The sequence below is a fragment of the Macadamia integrifolia genome, chromosome 8 (assembly GCF_013358625.1).
Source record: "Macadamia integrifolia cultivar HAES 741 chromosome 8, SCU_Mint_v3, whole genome shotgun sequence".
Taxonomy (NCBI): Eukaryota; Viridiplantae; Streptophyta; class Magnoliopsida; order Proteales; family Proteaceae; genus Macadamia; species Macadamia integrifolia.
In genome coordinates, this window is record NC_056564.1 from 30,413,813 (window position 1) to 30,420,920 (window position 7,108).

The 7,108-nt window shown below is 37.0% G+C and overlaps 1 protein-coding gene across 8 annotated transcripts in view; it reads right to left on the bottom strand.

Moving 5' to 3' along the window:
• LOC122085392 (PH-interacting protein-like) overlaps positions 1 to 6,795 on the bottom strand; it is a 53,970-nt gene extending 47,175 nt beyond the window's left edge. For 2 of the 8 annotated variants that reach the window (XM_042653800.1, XM_042653790.1), the window contains exons 1-8: positions 6,564 to 6,795; positions 6,384 to 6,451; positions 6,052 to 6,263; positions 5,563 to 5,701; positions 5,339 to 5,414; positions 4,624 to 4,787; positions 3,211 to 3,357; positions 2,869 to 3,086 (exon numbers count right to left, since the gene is read on the bottom strand). The gene's annotated coding sequence lies outside the window, so the exon portion shown is untranslated. Of the gene's footprint in view, positions 1 to 2,868; positions 3,097 to 3,210; positions 3,358 to 4,192; positions 4,414 to 4,623; positions 4,798 to 5,338; positions 5,471 to 5,562; positions 6,264 to 6,383; positions 6,452 to 6,563 lie in introns of all 8 variants that reach the window. The other 6 variants (XM_042653792.1, XM_042653796.1, XM_042653791.1 and 3 more) reach the window with 6 other exon arrangements.
• Positions 6,796 to 7,108: the final 313 nt, after the last annotated feature.

Genomic DNA, 7,108 nt, shown 5'->3' on the forward strand with positions numbered 1-7,108 from the left:
CACTAATGGATTCTACATTGCCTACAGTGTTATTACTAGTCATTAAAGGGATATTCCGCATAAGTTTCAGCCTATATAGGTTATGAGAGGACAAAACCATGAAAATGATTCTGAAGGTTTGTTCCTGATGTGATTGCTACCACTGGAGCCTGATATTGACTTGAAAAGGGTTCTAACACCAACCCCTGGTTTCAAACATGATGGTTCTAGAGAAAAAAAGGTTCAGCCATTGAGATGATTGTTTCACTTTTGAGCCCCCAAGTACAGGAGGAAAAAAATCCTCTGTTTTTCTCATCCCTGTTTTTCCTTGTTTTGCTACCTCCAGAAAACGACACGTGGACAATTATTAACATCAACGGTCAAGGTTGGGTGATGATTATTACATCCGGTGCGTTGGTCTTAAAGTTGTCCATGTGTCATGTTCTGGAGGTAGCAAAACAAAGAAAAACAGGGATAAGAAAAACAGAGGATTTTCATCCAGTACAGGAGGATGCACTGAATGACTGCTTATTGTTTCTATATGTAATAAAGAGAACTCCAAAATCAAATTTCAGAAGGGGATCACTACCCCTTCATGGCATGGATGCTTATAATGAACTAAATCAACTAAACTCTAATTTCTAACTAGATAACTTTGAAAATTGTATCTGGTGAACTAGAAGGGCATGATCAAGAATGCTAGGCCTCCTTAAGCCAAAGAAGGTGGAAGAGGTTAAACACTATGACGTCCCCTTTAGAAGATTTGCATTGTTAAATAATTTACAGAGAAAAATGAATGAAGCTTCAATGAGGCAAATGTCAAGGGAATTTGGATGGATCTGCAACACATTTAAAGCAGTATATTCCTCTAAGCACTACTTCAATTGACTGAACAATGTCTTAATCATAAGAATTTACAAATACACATAGGAAAGGTGGAAGTTGGAGTTCATTGTTTTGTTAAAACCCTTACCTTCTTTGATTCAATCAAAAATGGTGACCCCAGCAATTTCATAGTTGATAAATACAATCTATAACCAATCCCACCAAAAGAGGCTTATGCTGAAATTGCTATTGGTAGACAGGAAGCAAAGTTTTAATGAGTGCAGAAAACTTGTATGAACAAAGATTAAACCAGTAGTGGTAGCTATCCTCCTAATAAGTACTATTGTCAAATAAGATTCCATATCACCATGCAACACAGTCCATGAATATTCAATCCCCAAGACTCTTTTCTGGACAATCTCCCATAGATTGGGGACACTTTTGGGATGAATCATGAATTGGGAGTTACAAGCTAGTCAGTTAACCACTAGTCGACCCAGTCCTAGACAACCAACTGATATGATCAAGAAAATATCATGCATATTGTTAAAATGTTTAGGCATCACATAACTTAGTATTCTTTCATGTAACACACATTGAAGGAAATAAAACTATACATTTATAGGGATTATTCCATTTGGACTCTTACTTTGTTATTTTCTTGAAATTAAAAAAATAAAAATAAATAAATCTTTGGTTCAGCATTGATCAAAAACATTTAGTTGCTGGATTTCTCTATGTTGACACAACAATATATACAATTCCTTTGTCTTTTGTTTTGATAGATTTCAATACCATATATTTCATAGTATAGGTGTAGTATTTATTGGAATCGATAAGGGATACCACCACTTCATTAAAATATAAAACAAGAGAAAGAAGCACCATAACATTTTTTTTTTTTTTTGGCATCAATTTGTAAACGGATAGGGATTGACTAGACAATTGGCTTCCTAGAGGCAAAATGGCTTGTATTGACTCGCCACTTTGACAACATTTGCATGATTACTGGGGAATAGCCAGCTCCCAGATTTTGGTCGGTTAGGGTTGTGGTTTGGGCTACCCATTAGCTGATGATATCAAACAAAAGGTTAAAGCTTGTTCTTTACTCGAAAAATCCTGGTGCCTTTAGTTTTGTTTGTAATTCTTATTTTCAGATGGTGTAGTTCTTTCTTATTTTTACATTCTTGGCACTGTCATCTTGGACCTTAAGCATGACCTTAATCAAAGTTGGAATCATGGAGATCAACCTTAGAATCAAAAGGTTTTAAGATAAGTAGAACAAAAACAAAGTATATGTTTATAACTTTAATAACAGTAAAACTAAAGGAGAAAAAACAAAAAAAGAATTAGAACAGGCTGGATGAAGTGGAAGGATGTGTCCAGGGTATTGTGTGATTGACACATCCCTTTAAAACTCAAAAGAAAATTTTATAGGACAAACAACCAACAACGATGCCTGGAGCTGAATGTTAGGCAATGAAGAAACAAGATACAAACAAACCTGTGTAGCTGAAATGGGGATGTTGAGATGGATGAGTGGTAAAACTAAAAAAGATAAAACAAGGAATGAGCAAATTAGAGTTAGTTTAGGAGTAGCTTTGATACATAATAAGTTACGAAAAAATTCGTTTAAGGTGCCATAGACGTGCAATGGAGGCCTTCGAAAGCAGAATGAAGGAGCTAAAGAAGCCAAGGATAGGCATAAAATTACCCTATGAGAAATGGTGAGGAAAGACTTGCATATCTTAGACCAGTGATAGGTATGGCTTTGAATAGACCTAATTGAGAAAAAAGGATCCATGGAACCCACCCCATTTAGTTGGGATAAGGCTGAGTTGAGTTGGAGAGAAACTAAAGGATATAGCAGATGCGAGTTGTTATCTGCTTGAGCAGTCTTCTGGGCAAGCAGTTATCAACTCACCATGTGATCAGAAGTAACTTGGAGCCAAGCAGAATTACAACCAGCCAATTTGACCAAATTTTATCTGAGGAAAAGGAAACTGAAGTGCAACCTAGTTCATTTGGTTTTCTTGTAATTAAATCCCCTTACAAACAACTAACCTTTCTGGAGATCCAATTGAGTGGAGGGGCATGGTTCACATCCAGACGGCTCATCCTTGCAGCTTCATCTTGAAGAATTGTATAGATGTCTTTGATGGTGTCCATACCAGATATCTGACGATCTTCTGAATACAGTGGGAACTTTGACATTTGCATTAACCTTAGTGCCTCGCCCACATCACTTGGAGCCACAGTTTCTGGGAATCTGAGCCTTGCTTCTGCAAGCAACTAAATCAGCAATTACTTCTAGTAATGTCATTTGTTCTTTTACTATAGCAAACATTTGGAAACATGAATGACTAATAAAGTATCAGATTATCAAAGAGAAAAAGAACAAATTACAGTTGATATCCGTAGAATTTGTGGTAGGAATGAGGAGCACTTGACTTTGTCTCATCCTGCCAAATGCTAGAGTATGCACTCACTATGTACTCATCCAGCTCCTTAAACACATACAGAGACATTATTCTTGCAGCTGAGATATATGCCCTGAAAATCAAGGGGAAAAAAAAATAAATACAATCAGAAAACCATGTCCAAAAAAAAAAAAAAAAAAATGTAGGATCAAATCGAAATTGTACTCCCTAGTCCCTAGCAATTGTGAAATTTTAAGAGCAAGAACAGTGTACTATAAAAACTTGGATAAAAGGAAGATTATATTTTAATCCAAATCAAATATCTCCTTTAGACTTCACATCAAACTCATTCTTTGAAAGTGAGCCTTCCAGTTGGAGAAGCTAAAAGACATCCACAAATAAAATTAAGTCAATTTTAAATGCTTCATGCAGGAGTAGGCACTTTTACACTACGTGTGCATAAACTACAGATGCATATCCATTTTCATGTCCACAATATTAAAATGGTATTGGTACATGATGAACAAGTACATGATTAGCAGTAGTCTCTTTAATTTGAATATACTAGCTATGATAAAAATTCATTAAGTATATAAAAATCCTTATAGGATATGAAGAAAATTGAAGTTTACATCTAATAATTTATTAACTTGATGTTCTAGTGTCAGTGATCCAGTAACTTATGGGGCTGAACCCTGAAACCATGCTGATGTAATAAAACAAATATTGCTTTCATCGGCATTGTTTTAGTAACATAAAATTTATACATATCTACAAGAGGACCCCTCAAAAGATATTAAAGAAAAAATGGCAGGGGAATATAACCTAATCTAAAGAAATATACCCATGTTTCTTTCATAAAAGCAAAGGTGATATACCAATCACCGTACTTAAAAGACTATTGCAACCACTTGAAATGGTTAAAAAGAAAAAATAAAATCAATTATAGGTTGAAAAGTGAGAGTTACCGAAGAACAGATTGTTCAAGCACTGTGAACCTAAGAGCAGGAGATTCTTTGTTTTGGTGGCCAAACACGACATGCTAACCATATAAGGTCACTATTCATATCTTTCCCAATCCAGAATAGTCAAAAGGGATCAAAACGTGACAGGAAGGCCGTAGGGAGTTAATATTTTCAGCTGGAGCTCTCAATAGATCATATCTTCCCCTTCAACACCAAAGAGAAGTCTTTACACTAGATGCAGTTAGTTTTATTTTCAGAAACCATCCAATTATAAAAAGAGCCGGTCTATATCCAAGGGAAAAAGAACTTGAACTTACTCTTGGGAAAGGAAATAGTACCACTTTAATCCCCAACAACTTTTAGAAGCAGTGGAAATTTTATCTTATGAATGCATGAAAATGACAGAATATTTAAGTTAAAGAGAAGTTCCATACAAAGCAGTGTTTGCAGCAGCTAAAACAGCAGGCCTTGTCTTAAGAAATGTGGTCATTCCAGCATTGGCAATGCTGACTGTCTGCTGCTCCATCACCTAACATATTGCTGTCCGATCTGATTCCTCCATCTTTGTTGAACTCATCAATAGCACAAATACCCATGTCTGCAAGCATCTGAAACACATTATTCTTTTTTGAACCCAGAAATCCTTGAGAAACAATGAACAATTAAAACATAAAAAAGGATCATTGGATATTTACAATATTTATGATTTTACATCATATGATCATGTTTCCTAATAAATGCAGTTTAACCTAATGATTATATATTAATTTATATTTGTATGACTTGAGTCAAACAGCCCATGCCAAAAAGATCATAGATGACTAGAACATCTGTGCTACATTATTTAAACCATAGTTGTCACGGCATCTAGGCAACCCAAGGTGTTGGACAGGGCCTGGACACAAAGCAACCAATGCAACCGAGGTGTTATGATCTCAACTGCACCGTTTCCAAGCTATGACTTGCTGGACTTTTCACTTGTGGATTTCAGAATTGTAATGTTGTATGCCTTTTGCATAAGCCAGCTCAACATGGTCTTTTGATGTTTGCCAATTGAACCCTTGGACTAGATTTACTGACATGCATTATAATAAACCTGAATACATGTATTTGTATCCTTTGCCTTAGTTTTACTATCTACTGAATTACCTTTTCAGTCCTCGTATTTTTCCTTGACATGAATGACAGAATGGCCTCCAATTATGCATCTGCATTGCTCTAAATCCTGTATAAGGAATAGGAAGAAAATTCATGATAATTCAACAACATCACCTGGGGTACCTGGTCAATACCAGAAAGAGATAAAGAAAACTAAAATGATAAAATTGACAAGAATAACTAAAATGCACTTGAGGACACCTAGAAATAAATACCAGGTAATTTCAAAGCCACGTTCTTCACAAGTATACACTGCTACCTGCATCAATGGCTAAACATCTGAATGATAAATGGTTTTTCTTCAGAAGCTTTAACTTAGGGAGGCTAGGCCGGAACGCCAAAACACTAACACTCCTACAGAAAATTAGGGTCAGGATATAACAAAATTAATAACCGTAAATCAAACCAAATGATCTCCCAAATGAAGGACACGGTGCTCTTTTTCTGTTGAAGGGTTCCAACGAGGGCATCTAACAACAAAACAATAACCATTGTGATCTCCATTTATGAATTAAGCAAATACCACCTTGGTAGAATTCCTCAGTCATGGCTGACCTGATCTAAAACTACTCTACAAGACTATACAGTAGTGAACTATCAAATTTGCCACTAGTATATTATAATTACTAACAACTTGTTCGACATAATAAGTGACTTCAAGAAAGAAATGAGACAGCGGCAATAGGGTTTGTCCTTGTACTTACAACGCTCAATCTCTGGCGGCATCCTCTGGAGTGGATCTGAACCATCTGTATTCTCAATCCCCGTCCTGTCCTCTGTATCATCAGGATATCATGCTCGTCATCCAGCAGTCCTTTAATTGACTCTGACATGAGTTCATCAATGGAATCCGTGAAAATTCCAAGATATGACGAGTATTTTCGGTTACCCATCTGAGGAACTCCTCGTCCAAGTCCTTATGAGGGAAGGAAGGAGAAAGAAAAAGAGTAGCATCATAAGGATTTTACGAACTCAACGTAAGAAGCCCTGTAAGGAGAGGATATTGAGGTATGTGAGAGAGAGAGAGAGAGATTACATTGAACATATCCTCGAGATCGATATGAATTCCGAACTGCTCGAATTTTCACGGTTGTCGACTTCTTGCTGAGGAACAGTCAAAGATTGTTAGGAATCAAGGAACTCTTATTTCGGCCGATAGAGAGAGAGAGAGAGAGAGAGAGTTACAAGGATATTGATGCAGTTGGGATCGACTTACGATAAAGAATTTGGGTTCGCCATTCGCATCGGCGAAGTTCGTCGGGCAATCTTTTGGAAGGACTGCGACAGGTCAATGACTTTGGCTTGAGAAAGAGAATTACAAAGGAAGAAAGGATACATGATTCGTGACATCGCAGGCTCGCCTTTGCCGGCGTTCAAATCGAGATCCTTCATGCTTCTCTGCTTACATCTCTGTAAGAGAGAGAGAACAATCAGAGGAATGCGTTTTGGCGGGAATGTAGTGGCCGTGACCTCCGATAAATGCTTTTTGGCGGGAAGAATGTGGTAGACTCGTGAAGTCGTGAGTCGTGAGTGAGTTGTGACTCGTTGAGTTGTCTTCGGGCGGGGTCCTTATTGTAAATGGTCGAAAGTTCCTTTTCATGTCCCTACAAATTGCAATGATCTCAGTGTTGATACAGGGCCACCTCTTGCCCTAAATTATCAATCACACATACACTCGTTATCTAAAGCTGAGTAGTGAAAATCGTCTACAGCTGCTAGAAATCTCATTTAGTTAGATATTGTAGATTAAAATGAGACGCC